At 45.0% G+C, this 13789-nt stretch overlaps 1 long non-coding RNA gene across 1 annotated transcript; it reads right to left on the bottom strand.

Moving 5' to 3' along the window:
- Positions 1–319: 319 nt before the first annotated feature.
- On the bottom strand, positions 320–3957 carry LOC135400083 (uncharacterized). The gene is made up of 3 exons (XR_010424514.1): positions 3821–3957; positions 1611–1682; positions 320–724 (listed from the first exon to the last, which is right to left on the bottom strand). It is a non-coding gene; the product is annotated as an uncharacterized LOC135400083 (long non-coding RNA).
- Positions 3958–13789: the final 9832 nt, after the last annotated feature.

Below are 13789 nucleotides of genomic sequence, written 5' to 3'. Positions count from 1 at the left end.
AGTTGTTGTGCTGTGTGAATATGATTTGTACGATAGTCAAGTAACTTCCATGTTTTCAACGTTAGGGTACAGGAATGCAGCTTGGTTTAGCTCTCCACTTCACCACTCTTGTGCCTGGCCAAGCCCTTCTAGGTTAAAGGGGATTCGTATAGGAAGAGGCAAAACAATGTGACGCAGCCATCCGTCTATGAATCAATCAGCTTGCACAATGCGTTTCATATATTTCTCACTATACAGTCGCTAACTGGAAGGCAATTGCAGTGCCGCCACGGACGTACTTGCCGAGGCGTCGAGAAGTGGTCAATTAATTCATTACCAGTTTTAAAATTTGACTTTTTTAATAGGTGATAATGAGATGTTTATGCAGTTCCGTTACATGGCGTGTACAACATCTTCTTCGTCTTTGTTTTCCTTCTTTTCGCGAACATTCTTTTGCGGTGGTATAGAAGTTTCATCTGACCAAGGCAGTCCCACGATGCAGGATAACTCGTTCGAAGCAACCCTTACGACATCATGTTGTTAACCACCGTGTTCTGTGCCGGAGGAGTCATGATGGTGGGGGCCACAACCACAGTAGGAGCGGCCGATGCTGCTTGCGGGACGACCACCGTTGTGCTTCGGCATCGAGCGCAACAGAAACGCCATATGCAGTACACGACGCAGCAGAACACGAAGAAGCCTGCTACACTACTGCCCACGGATGTCCCTGTAGACACACTTGAGCCTGGAATACGTTGAGCCATGTCAACATCGCTTAGGTCGCACTTGAAAATAAATTAAAGTGCCGCTGATGGACTAAATACATCCGATGAGACTCTGAAGACAATAGATATACAGTCAACCCTCGACTTATGAACCTTCGATTTATGAATTCCCTCGTTTTATGAACACTAGCACGAGGAACCAAACTTTTTACATGTATTTTTCCCTCATTTTATGAACCTCGATATTCGAATAATGAATGGAATTTCTAGGAACAAACTAGGAGTTGCCCAGCGTTTTTGCCCTCAATTTATGGATGGATCGTTCCGTTTACGAAAAAACAAAACAAAACGTTTTCCAGGTATTGCACCCTGGGTTCTTAACCCCTCGAAATCCGAACAACAAACGGGTTTTCCAGAAATGTTCCTGACCTCAATTGGTGAAATCTGCTGTCACCCTTAGATTAATAAACGTAGGTTAAAAATCTCTTCGGAAATCCGAGACCAGTTGAGTGCGAATGTGCTGACATCTCTTCTTTCGAAGATTGACACAGCGGAAGGCATGGTCCAAAGCGAAATTAAACAATTTAGTATTGCATAATAAACAGAGTGTGAATGCGCTAACACATGTTCTTTGTGAGATTGACACAGCAGAAGGCATGGTCGAAAGCGAAATTACACAATATATTGCATTATAAACACAATCCCAACTCGGAAATACTGTTGTATTTGCTCGATAGTACTCACTTAACGGAATTTTCGATTGATGAATCCCTCGATTTATGAACGATTTTTCGGGGAACCGAGGGTGTTCATAAATCGAGGGTTGACTGTAGCCCGGAGTGGCACTCTAAGTAGGCACTTTAAAGTGGCACTTTTTGCGAGTATAAATTATTTAATCTTTCTCACCGTCATCCGAATCCGCAGCAGCTACCGTAGCTGAGCACAGCAAAAACAGCAGCAGTAAGTGTGCATCCATGTCTGGAGAGTGAAGGAGAGAACGAGGTTAATAGACGCCAATAATAATGACTTGTTTCTGAAACCAGAGCTAGACGTCACAACAATAAGGTCCGAGTCAGCCTCTGCGAATGAAGGACTGATACTGACCTGTCTTCTGATTTGACGAGTCGTAGTTCAGGAGACAGGATGGCACTATTCTGAGTGACCCTGTACGAGTTCTATGATAAAGTTTCAAGAGGGCACCTATGTCATACCGATGTTTACTGTAAGGAACACGGTCTCCGGGTGTTGCAAGACTATTTCTTTCGAGTAATAAACACGTGCAGCACATGGTCCACCTTCAACAGCAATATTGGCACAACACTTTCAAGCGCAACCGAGGTAATATATGGGACGGCGAAGTACTGACAGGCGATTTTAGCTAACCGTGTCCCCAACAGTACATGTATATACGTCGACTCTACATGGTACCTTACGTCGTTCAGCATTCATTCGGAACCAGTCAGTCACCATACTATGTTTTAGTCAAAATATTAAGTTACCAATACCATCAAAAACAGAAACATTGAAAAAATGCGTCCCAAAAGCAGTCAAGGCAGGGGACTTCCTGCTGGTACCACAACAGGAATCGTACATCCAACTTTGGCAGGCGTTTTGTCTTCAGTGGGATGCAATCCAAATCAAGCCTAAGACCATACAAGAATGTTACGGAAACGCAAAAAACAATCTTTCCTGAACAACAACATTATTTTAATGATGATGCTGGGGGTGATGTGGCTGTAATGCAATAATGAGTAACCACACAGTGAAGACCGTAGTTACCGACTAGGTTCCTGTTCTATGCTCGCCACCATTATCGTTCATGTGTTATGCTACAATGTCTTGTCAACTTCCCTCTTGTCTGTCTGAAACTGGTGGAGTCGTACCTCCTTTTTATTTTATGATGTATGTTTCAATTTTTACTTTTTTGTTTGTACCAACCCTTGCCCTTTACCTTACGACCTGTCTTATATATTCTGGAATTTTGTAACTTGACGCTATATAGACCCGAAGAAGTGCGGCCTTCTGCATGAAAATCTCGTCTCATTAAAATTTAGATGCTCTCAACCGAGAAATTTAAAGCTTGCTCGAGTTTCGCCAGCAAGGGAAGGGAATGGTACTAATCTGTCCAATTTTCTACTTGTCTGAACTGCTTTCTTTCTTTTTCTTTTTTTCTTCTTCTTTGTGATTTCATATTCCGCTCTCGTGTAATCCTCTAAGGACACTTGAGGTAGCTAGTACAATAAATAAATAAATAAATAGAAGGAATGAATGTTTTCTACATTTTAAAAATCGTCGACGAAATGTTCAGAAGTTTGTTTTTTACCTCGATATGGAAGTGTCGTTATTGTGTATCACTTGTACAACAAACTACAAAGGACTGCTGCAGGTAGCAAACATAATCCTCTATGTACTATCGCTATTGTCCTCTTGCAGTGCTATGCTGCAATCTATCGGGAAGACAAGCGGCCCCACCCTTTTCCATGCGTCATCGCATCCCTCATCTGGGTTATGCATTTTTTCATTCATCCACAACAGGGAAAGCAACCGTTGGAGTGAAGGCTTTAAACATTTTATATGTTAGTGTGACTTAGATGGACGGCTTTTAAGTATCGTGACCATACACCATATCATCATCCCATCTATGTGTGTACGTGTGTGTGTGGAAAGACACCCAGCTCGTGCGAGACATCCAGACCACTGACATCACTGTCATTAGTCGTCAATGAGCGTCTTCCACGCAAAAAACAAATTACACAAAATTAAACGTAAAATCACAATCGACAGACCTATATGAATCATCAGCCTCCTCTGGAAAATGTGCAGTCTCACGTAAATTTGATGGCGCCATGCCGTTTCATTCCGAGAGCAGCGAGCATGCACATGATATATGAATAGTACTTGATTATTGCGGATAACAATGCATGGGAAGAAGAGTCAATTCGAGAAGTGCGAGTCAGCTAGTCCGTATTTCTGGTTGCCTTTGTTCTCAACAGTTGATTCCGTTTTGGGCGTAACTTAACCTGTTCATTAACCGCTCTTTAAGGTTCATCAACCGTAATTATATAGCCTGCAATGAACTATAGATGACTCCATGCCACCACCAAAGGTAAACTAACCTGTTGTGGTCCTAGTGTCGACCTCCCAACGCAGGACTGCTTTGCGATCCAAACAATAACCCCCGCCGAACGGCTGCTCGATAGAATGGTACGCGCACCAACTTCGTGTTACTGGATACCGACAGTCTGTATAAGAGGTCATGTGACCGTGAGACTGAAATGTGAGGTTGCTTCCCGCTCAACACGAAGTGGAGACGGATGTTGTTCACATCTAAACCACAATAAGTGCAATTGCAAGCTGTGCGATCACTTGAGGCAGAGGCATCAGGTTCAGAGGCAGCACAGACATTCCTCAGATAGCATTCATCTCAGGGAACTGTTGATGTCTCGCTCGGGGTGTGTGACGCCCATGTCTGCTGCTTTTGTGGAGCTTTTTGGTCTTTCTGTCCGGCGTTTTGTTAGGAGGGGGGATGGCAAGATTTGTGGGCGGCATTAGGAGGGAACAGGGGGTGCTGGGAAAGTCCCTGCGAGGCGAGGTCATTTCATCCCGAGTTGTTTAATTCCTGGAATCACAACCTACATGGTTTCATACAAACTTCACCTCAGCTTACTCCCCTTTCCGAACCTCGTTTCACCCTCATGTAATGCTCATCAGATGAGCTCAACTCTCCTCATGTCATGCTCTTCACGCTCTTGACCGCCTGGAGATATGTGAGATGAGACGATAAACGAGGATTGGAGGCAACCTCGTGCGTGCGAGCGTGAGCACCCAGAGAGCTGAGTCAGGGACGGGAAGGAGGATGAGGGAGTAAACGGACAAAGTGAGCGTGAGTGGGCAAACTGAGAACTGAGCAGCGAGTGAGTTCGCATGAGTGAGCGGCAGTCATGAGCGCCGCCCTCTGATCACTCGGTATCGCTCTTTTATCGATAATTTCGTACCGCCTTTTTCTATCCACCAATCCCTGTTTTACTTTTGTATTGATCATTCCATATCGCTTTCTATCGATCATTTCGTAGATCGTTTCGCTATGGGCCATTTGGAATGGTCCATTTTCTATCGCTCTCTTTCTGTCAACCATTCCCTATCGCTTTTTCTATCGACGATTTCCTAGTGCTTTTTTTTTTTTCGTCGATCATTTCCCACCGCTTTTTTTTATCGACCAATCCTTGTTTTATGAATCAATCATTCCGTATCGCTTTTTATCGATCATGACGCTTTTTTCTATCGACCAGTTCCTACCGCTTTTTTTCGATCGATCATTCCCTATCGGTTACTGTATCGATCATTTCCTGTCCCTTTTTTCGATCGACCATTTCCTGCCGCTTTTTTATCGATCATTCTCTATCGCTTTCTTATCGATCCTTTCTTGCCCCTCTTTTTTCTATCGACCAATCCCTACCGTTCTTTCAATGATTATTTTAATCCCAACGCTTTTTTTTTTTCTATCGATAAATTCCTACCGCTTTTAGCGACATTTCCTACCTCTTTATTATTATTATTTTTTCATCGCTTGTTTTCTGTCGAGAATTTCCTGCCCTTTTTTCTATCGATCACTCCCCATCGGCACTTGTTTTCTGCCGAGAATTTCCTGCCCTTTTTTCTATCGATCACTCCCCATCGCCGCTTGTTTTCTGTTGGGAATTTCCTGCCCCTTTTTCTATCGATCACTCCCCATCGCTCGCTTTCTGTCGGGAATTTCCTGCCCTTTTTTCTATCGATCACTCCCCATCCCCGCTTGTTTTCTGTCGAAAATTTCCTGCCCTTTTTTCCATCGATCACTCCTCATCGCCGCTTTTCTGTCGGGAATTTCCTGCCCTTTTTTCTCTCGATCACTCCCCATCGCTTGCTTTCTGTCGGGAATTTCCTGCCCTTTTTTCTATCGATCACTCCCCATCGCTCGCTTTCTGTCGGGAATTTCCTGCCCTTTTTTCTATCGATCACTCCCCATCGCCGGTTGTTTTCTGACGAGAATTTCCTGCCATTTTTTCTATCGATCACTCCCCATCGCCGCTTGTTTTCTGCCGAGAATTTCCTGCCCTTCTTTCTATCGATCACTCCCCATCGCTTGTTTTCTGTCAAGAATTCCCTGCCCTTTTTTCTATCGATCACTACCCATCCCCGCTTGTTTTCTGTCGCGAATTCCCTGCCCTTTTTCTATCAATCACTCCCCATCGCCGCTTGTTTTCTGTCGAGAATTTCCTGCCCTTTTTTCTATCGATCACTCCCCATCGCTTGTTTTCTGTCGAGAATTCCCTGCCCTTTTTTCTATCGATCACTACCCATCCCCGCTTGTTTTCTGTCGAGAATTTCCTGCCCTTTTTTCTATCGATCACTCCCCATCGCTTGTTTTCTGTCGAGAATTCCCTGCCCTTTTTTCTATCGATCACTACCCATCCCCGCTTGTTTTCTGTCGAGAATTCCCTTCCCTTTTTTCTATCGATCACTACCCATCCCCGCTTGTTTTCTGTCGAGAATTCCCTGCCCTTTTTCTATCGATCACTACCCATCGCCGCTTATTTTCTGTCGAGAATTTCCTGCCCTTTTTTCTATCGATCACTCCCCATCGCTTGTTTTCTGTCGAGAATTCCCTGCCCTTTTTTCTATCGATCACTACCCATCCCCGCTTGTTTTCTGTCGAGAATTCCCTGCCCTTTTTCTATCGATCACTACCCATCGCCGCTTGTTTTCTGTCGAGAATTTCCTGCCCTTTTTTCTATCGATCACTACCCATCCCCGCTTGTTTTCTGTCGAGAATTTCCTGCCCTTTTTTCTATCGATCACTCCCCATCGCTTGTTTTCTGTCGAGAATTCCCTGCCCTTTTTTCTATCGATCACTACCCATCCCCGCTTGTTTTCTGTCGAGAATTCCCTTCCCTTTTTTCTATCGATCACTACCCATCCCCGCTTGTTTTCTGTCGAGAATTCCCTGCCCTTTTTCTATCGATCACTACCCATCGCCGCTTATTTTCTGTCGAGAATTTCCTGCCCTTTTTTCTATCGATCACTCCCCATCGCTTGTTTTCTGTCGAGAATTTCCTGCCCTTTTTTCTATCGATGACTCCCCATCGTTTGTTTTCGGTCGAGAATTCCCTGCCCTTTTTTCTATCGATCACTACCCATCCCCGATTGTTTTCTGTCGAGAATTTCCTGCCCTTTTTTCTATCGATCACTCCCCATCGCTTGTTTTCTGTCGAGAATTCCCTGCCCTTTTTTCTATCGATCACTACCCATCCCCGCTTGTTTTCTGTCGCGAATTCCCTGCCCTTTTTCTATCAATCACTCCCCATCGCCGCTTGTTTTCTGTCGAGAATTTCCTGCCCTTTTTTCTATCGATCACTCCCCATCGCTTGTTTTCTGTCGAGAATTCCCTGCCCTTTTTTCTATCGATCACTACCCATCCCCGCTTGTTTTCTGTCGAGAATTCCCTGCCCTTTTTCTATCGATCACTACCCATCGCCGCTTGTTTTCTGTCGAGAATTTCCTGCCCTTTTTTCTATCGATCACTACCCATCCCCGCTTGTTTTCTGTCGAGAATTCCCTGCCCTTTTTTCTATCGATCACTACCCATCCCCGCTTGTTTTCTGTCGAGAATTCCCTGCCCTTTTTTCTATCGATCACTACCCATCCCCGCTTGTTTTCTGTCGAGAATTCCCTGCCCTTTTTCTATCGATCACTACCCATCGCCGCTTATTTTCTGTCGAGAATTTCCTGCCCTTTTTTCTATCGATCACTCCCCATCGCTTGTGTTCTGCCGAGAATTTCCTGCCCTTCTTTCTATCAATCACTCCCCATCGCTTGTTTTCTGTCGAGAATTTCCTGCCCTTTTTTCTATCGATCACTCCCCATCGCTTGTTTTCTGCCGAGAATTTCCTGCCCTTTTTTCTATCGATCACTCCCCATCGCTTATTTTCTGTCGAGAATTTCCTGCCCTTTTTTCTATCAATCACTCCCCATCGCTTGTTTTCTGTCGAGAATTTCCTGCCCTTTTTTCTATCGATCACTCCCCATCGCTTGTTTTCTGCCGAGAATTTCCTGCCCTTCTTTCTATCAATCACTCCCCATCGCTTGTTTTCTGTCGAGAATTTCCTGCCCTTTTTTCTATCGATCACTCCCCATCGCTTGTTTTCTGCCGAGAATTTCCTGCCCTTTTTTCTATCGATCACTCCCCATCGCTTATTTTCTGTCGAGAATTTCCTGCCCTTCTTTCTATCAATCACTCCCCATCGCTTATTTTCTGTCGAGAATTTCCTGCCCTTTTTTCTATCGATCACTCCCCATCGCTTGTTTTCTGCCGAGAATTTCCTGCCCTTTTTTCTATCGATCACTCCCCATCGCTTATTTTCTGTCGAGAATTTCCTGCCCTTTTTTCTATCGATCACTCCCCATCGCTTGTTTTCTGTCAAGAATTCCCTGCCCTTTTTTCTATCAATCACTCCCCATCGCCGCTTGTTTTCTGTCGAGAATTTCCTGCCCTTTTTTCTATCGATCACTCCCCATCGCTTGTTTTCTGTCGAGAATTCCCTGCCCTTTTTTCTATCGATCACTACCCATCCCCGCTTGTTTTCTGTCGAGAATTCCCTTCCCTTTTTTCTATCGATCACTACCCATCCCCGCTTGTTTTCTGTCGAGAATTCCCTGCCCTTTTTTCTATCGATCACTACCCATCCCCGCTTATTTTCTGTCGAGAATTTCCTGCCCTTTTTTCTATCGATCACTCCCCATCGCTTGTTTTCTGTCGAGAATTCCCTGCCCTTTTTTCTATCGATCACTACCCATCCCCGCTTGTTTTCTGTCGAGAATTCCCTGCCCTTTTTCTATCGATCACTACCCATCGCCGCTTGTTTTCTGTCGAGAATTTCCTGCCCTTTTTTCTATCGATCACTACCCATCCCCGCTTGTTTTCTGTCGAGAATTCCCTGCCCTTTTTTCTATCGATCACTACCCATCCCCGCTTGTTTTCTGTCGAGAATTCCCTGCCCTTTTTTCTATCGATCACTACCCATCCCCGCTTGTTTTCTGTCGAGAATTCCCTGCCCTTTTTCTATCGATCACTACCCATCGCCGCTTATTTTCTGTCGAGAATTTCCTGCCCTTTTTTCTATCGATCACTCCCCATCGCTTGTTTTCTGCCGAGAATTTCCTGCCCTTCTTTCTATCAATCACTCCCCATCGCTTGTTTTCTGTCGAGAATTTCCTGCCCTTTTTTCTATCGATCACTCCCCATCGCTTGTTTTCTGCCGAGAATTTCCTGCCCTTTTTTCTATCGATCACTCCCCATCGCTTATTTTCTGTCGAGAATTTCCTGCCCTTTTTTCTATCAATCACTCCCCATCGCTTGTTTTCTGTCGAGAATTTCCTGCCCTTTTTTCTATCGATCACTCCCCATCGCTTGTTTTCTGCCGAGAATTTCCTGCCCTTCTTTCTATCAATCACTCCCCATCGCTTGTTTTCTGTCGAGAATTTCCTGCCCTTTTTTCTATCGATCACTCCCCATCGCTTGTTTTCTGCCGAGAATTTCCTGCCCTTTTTTCTATCGATCACTCCCCATCGCTTATTTTCTGTCGAGAATTTCCTGCCCTTCTTTCTATCAATCACTCCCCATCGCTTGTTTTCTGTCGAGAATTTCCTGCCCTTTTTTCTATCGATCACTCCCCATCGCTTGTTTTCTGCCGAGAATTTCCTGCCCTTCTTTCTATCAATCACTCCCCATCGCTTATTTTCTGTCGAGAATTTCCTGCCCTTTTTTCTATCGATCACTCCCCATCGCTTGTTTTCTGCCGAGAATTTCCTGCCCTTTTTTCTATCGATCACTCCCCATCGCTTATTTTCTGTCGAGAATTTCCTGCCCTTTTTTCTATCGATCACTCCCCATCGCTTGTTTTCTGTCAAGAATTCCCTGCCCTTTTTTCTATCAATCACTCCCCATCGCCGCTTGTTTTCTGTCGAGAATTTCCTGCCCTTTTTTCTATCGATCACTCCCCATCGCTTGTTTTCTGTCGAGAATTCCCTGCCCTTTTTTCTATCGATCACTACCCATCCCCGCTTGTTTTCTGTCGAGAATTCCCTGCCCTTTTTTCTATCGATCACTACCCATCCCCGCTTGTTTTCTGTCGAGAATTCCCTGCCCTTTTTCTATCGATCACTACCCATCGCCGCTTATTTTCTGTCGAGAATTTCCTGCCCTTTTTTCTATCGATCACTCCCCATCGCTTGTTTTCTGTCGAGAATTCCCTGCCCTTTTTCTATCGATCACTACCCATCCTCACTTGTTTTCTGCCGAGAATTCCCTGCCCTTTTTTCTATCGATCACTACCCATCGCCGCTTGTTTTCTGTCGAGAATTTCCTGCCCTTTTTTCTATCGATCACTACCCATCGCCGCTCATTTTCTGTCGAGAATTCCCTGCCCTTTTTTCTATCGATCACTCCCCATCGCTTGTTTTCTGTCGAGAATTCCCTGCCCTTCTTTCTATCGATCACTCCCCATCGCTTGTTTTCTGTCAAGAATTCCCTGCCCTTTTTTCTATCAATCACTCCCCATCGCCGCTTGTTTTCTGTCGAGAATTTCCTGCCCTTTTTTCTATCGATCACTCCCCATCGCTTGTTTTCTGTCGAGAATTCCCTGCCCTTTTTTCTATCGATCACTACCCATCCCCGCTTGTTTTCTGTCGAGAATTCCCTGCCCTTTTTTCTATCGATCACTACCCATCCCCGCTTGTTTTCTGTCGAGAATTCCCTGCCCTTTTTCTATCGATCACTACCCATCGCCGCTTATTTTCTGTCGAGAATTTCCTGCCCTTTTTTCTATCGATCACTCCCCATCGCTTGTTTTCTGTCGAGAATTCCCTGCCCTTTTTCTATCGATCACTACCCATCCTCACTTGTTTTCTGCCGAGAATTCCCTGCCCTTTTTTCTATCGATCACTACCCATCGCCGCTTGTTTTCTGTCGAGAATTTCCTGCCCTTTTTTCTATCGATCACTCCCCATCGCTTGTTTTCTGTCGAGAATTCCCTGTCCTTTTTCTATCGATCACTCCCCATCGCTTGTTTTCTGTCGAGAATTTCCTGCCCTTTTTTCTATCGATCACTCCCCATCGCTTGTTTTCTGCCGAGAATTTCCTGCCCTTCTTTCTATCAATCACTCCCCATCGCTTGTTTTCTGTCGAGAATTTCCTGCCCTTTTTTCTATCGATCACTCCCCATCGCTTGTTTTCTGCCGAGAATTTCCTGCCCTTTTTTCTATCGATCACTCCCCATCGCTTATTTTCTGTCGAGAATTTCCTGCCCTTCTTTCTATCAATCACTCCCCATCGCTTGTTTTCTGTCGAGAATTTCCTGCCCTTTTTTCTATCGATCACTCCCCATCGCTTGTTTTCTGCCGAGAATTTCCTGCCCTTCTTTCTATCAATCACTCCCCATCGCTTATTTTCTGTCGAGAATTTCCTGCCCTTTTTTCTATCGATCACTCCCCATCGCTTGTTTTCTGCCGAGAATTTCCTGCCCTTTTTTCTATCGATCACTCCCCATCGCTTATTTTCTGTCGAGAATTTCCTGCCCTTTTTTCTATCGATCACTCCCCATCGCTTGTTTTCTGTCAAGAATTCCCTGCCCTTTTTTCTATCAATCACTCCCCATCGCCGCTTGTTTTCTGTCGAGAATTTCCTGCCCTTTTTTCTATCGATCACTCCCCATCGCTTGTTTTCTGTCGAGAATTCCCTGCCCTTTTTTCTATCGATCACTACCCATCCCCGCTTGTTTTCTGTCGAGAATTCCCTGCCCTTTTTTCTATCGATCACTACCCATCCCCGCTTGTTTTCTGTCGAGAATTCCCTGCCCTTTTTCTATCGATCACTACCCATCGCCGCTTATTTTCTGTCGAGAATTTCCTGCCCTTTTTTCTATCGATCACTCCCCATCGCTTGTTTTCTGTCGAGAATTCCCTGCCCTTTTTCTATCGATCACTACCCATCCTCACTTGTTTTCTGCCGAGAATTCCCTGCCCTTTTTTCTATCGATCACTACCCATCGCCGCTTGTTTTCTGTCGAGAATTTCCTGCCCTTTTTTCTATCGATCACTACCCATCGCCGCTCATTTTCTGTCGAGAATTCCCTGCCCTTTTTTCTATCGATCACTCCCCATCGCTTGTTTTCTGTCGAGAATTCCCTGCCCTTCTTTCTATCGATCACTCCCCATCGCTTGTTTTCTGTCAAGAATTCCCTGCCCTTTTTTCTATCAATCACTCCCCATCGCCGCTTGTTTTCTGTCGAGAATTTCCTGCCCTTTTTTCTATCGATCACTCCCCATCGCTTGTTTTCTGTCGAGAATTCCCTGCCCTTTTTTCTATCGATCACTACCCATCCCCGCTTGTTTTCTGTCGAGAATTCCCTGCCCTTTTTTCTATCGATCACTACCCATCCCCGCTTGTTTTCTGTCGAGAATTCCCTGCCCTTTTTCTATCGATCACTACCCATCGCCGCTTATTTTCTGTCGAGAATTTCCTGCCCTTTTTTCTATCGATCACTCCCCATCGCTTGTTTTCTGTCGAGAATTCCCTGCCCTTTTTCTATCGATCACTACCCATCCTCACTTGTTTTCTGCCGAGAATTCCCTGCCCTTTTTTCTATCGATCACTACCCATCGCCGCTTGTTTTCTGTCGAGAATTTCCTGCCCTTTTTTCTATCGATCACTCCCCATCGCTTGTTTTCTGTCGAGAATTCCCTGTCCTTTTTCTATCGATCACTACCCATCCTCACTTGTTTTCTGCCGAGAATTCCCTGCCCTTTTTTCTATCAATCACTCCCCATCGCCGCTTGTTTTCTGTCGAGAATTTCCTGCCCTTTTTTCTATCGATCACTCCCCATCGCTTGTTTTCTGCCGAGAATTTCCTGCCCTTCTTTCTATCAATCACTCCCCATCGCTTGTTTTCTGTCGAGAATTTCCTGCCCTTTTTTCTATCGATCACTCCCCATCGCTTGTTTTCTGCCGAGAATTTCCTGCCCTTTTTTCTATCGATCACTCCCCATCGCTTATTTTCTGTCGAGAATTTCCTGCCCTTCTTTCTATCAATCACTCCCCATCGCTTATTTTCTGTCGAGAATTTCCTGCCCTTTTTTCTATCGATCACTCCCCATCGCTTGTTTTCTGCCGAGAATTTCCTGCCCTTTTTTCTATCGATCACTCCCCATCGCTTATTTTCTGTCGAGAATTTCCTGCCCTTTTTTCTATCGATCACTCCCCATCGCTTGTTTTCTGTCAAGAATTCCCTGCCCTTTTTTCTATCAATCACTCCCCATCGCCGCTTGTTTTCTGTCGAGAATTTCCTGCCCTTTTTTCTATCGATCACTCCCCATCGCTTGTTTTCTGTCGAGAATTCCCTGCCCTTTTTTCTATCGATCACTACCCATCCCCGCTTGTTTTCTGTCGAGAATTCCCTTCCCTTTTTTCTATCGATCACTACCCATCCCCGCTTGTTTTCTGTCGAGAATTCCCTGCCCTTTTTCTATCGATCACTACCCATCGCCGCTTATTTTCTGTCGAGAATTTCCTGCCCTTTTTTCTATCGATCACTCCCCATCGCTTGTTTTCTGTCGAGAATTCCCTGCCCTTTTTTCTATCGATCACTACCCATCCCCGCTTGTTTTCTGTCGAGAATTCCCTGCCCTTTTTCTATCGATCACTACCCATCGCCGCTTGTTTTCTGTCGAGAATTTCCTGCCCTTTTTTCTATCGATCACTACCCATCCCCGCTTGTTTTCTGTCGAGAATTCCCTGCCCTTTTTTCTATCGATCACTACCCATCCCCGCTTGTTTTCTGTCGAGAATTCCCTGCCCTTTTTTCTATCGATCACTACCCATCCCCGCTTGTTTTCTGTCGAGAATTCCCTGCCCTTTTTCTATCGATCACTACCCATCGCCGCTTATTTTCTGTCGAGAATTTCCTGCCCTTTTTTCTATCGATCACTCCCCATCGCTTGTTTTCTGCCGAGAATTTCCTGCCCTTCTTTCTATCAATCACTCCCCATCGCTT

Source organism: Ornithodoros turicata, chromosome 7 (genome assembly GCF_037126465.1).
Source record: "Ornithodoros turicata isolate Travis chromosome 7, ASM3712646v1, whole genome shotgun sequence".
NCBI lineage: Eukaryota > Metazoa > Arthropoda > Arachnida > Ixodida > Argasidae > Ornithodoros > Ornithodoros turicata.
Note: the sequence above shows the minus strand (reverse complement) of the source record. Positions and strands in the feature narration are given on the sequence as shown.